The sequence below is a fragment of the Sinocyclocheilus grahami genome, unplaced genomic scaffold, assembly GCF_001515645.1.
Source record: "Sinocyclocheilus grahami isolate Dianchi unplaced genomic scaffold, SAMN03320097.WGS_v1.1 scaffold21911.1, whole genome shotgun sequence".
Classification (NCBI taxonomy): Eukaryota; Metazoa; Chordata; class Actinopteri; order Cypriniformes; family Cyprinidae; genus Sinocyclocheilus; species Sinocyclocheilus grahami.
Window position 1 is genome coordinate 2,155 of NW_015518594.1, and position 866 is coordinate 3,020.

The window sequence follows — 866 nt, forward strand, 5'->3', positions numbered from 1 at the left end:
GTATGATTATGTGAGCGATTTGTGAAATTGAATGGAATAAGCTTTAGGCTGGCCTGTAGTTTCAGTACAGTAGGAACCTTTTCATGCTTCTGAAATCAAAAAATCTAGAGTGGCTATATTAAATATTTTAATCACTGATTCCATGTTTAAAGAGGCATTTCGGGTGGTCTGACCCTTATTTATTTCTCACAGGTGTCTTAAATGATTATTCTCATGGTTGCAGGTGTTACAGGTTCATTAAAACTGTTAGCGTGTTAAGAGGAAATGGTGCTTTCAAAGGTCTTTTTTTCTGAAGCACTCCCAGGTTTTGGGTGAGTGACCCCGTCCCCACGTCATGCTGGATCAATACTTCTCTAAGCTTATCACAAAACTGTTTGACTAAACCCTCTGTAGGTACATATATGGAGGTTAAAGGAGAGTAGAATGACCAGTCATGACATAGACCGGACTTGTTTCTCATTTTCTTGCAGACTGGATCACTGGGAGAGACGATGTGTGTGTGAGTGTTTTATTAAGTGTATTGTGTTTTGTGAAGAGTTTCTTTTTCAGTGCTCGCACTATTCCTACAGCATGGAGGGTCATGTGGATCAACCATCTTTACTGAACGGAGTCTGTGGTAAGTTAACATGTCTGCAAAAAGACTTGAGAATGGATATATTGTCAAAAAAAAAAAATTATCAAGTGTCCATCAGTAGCTTCAAACAAATAGAGTTCAAGACCAAACCATTCTCAGTCCATGGACCTCTTCATGAAAAAAAATAATAAATTTAAAATAATAAAAAAATTAAGACGTTAATACTTTTTTCAGCAAGCGTGCATTAAATTGATGACAGTAAAGCAGAGCTATTGTAGTAATGAAATACTGA

General features: G+C 36.7%; 1 long non-coding RNA gene across 2 annotated transcripts; it reads left to right on the top strand.

The window, feature by feature from the left end:
- The first annotated feature begins 6 nt into the window (after positions 1-6).
- LOC107579927 (uncharacterized) lies at positions 7-674 on the top strand. 2 transcript variants are annotated; one of them, XR_001608552.1, is made up of 2 exons: positions 7-499; positions 570-674. It is a non-coding gene; the product is annotated as an uncharacterized lncRNA (long non-coding RNA). The 2 variants fall into 2 exon arrangements; XR_001608553.1 differs by having other exon boundaries at positions 7-493.
- Positions 675-866: the final 192 nt, after the last annotated feature.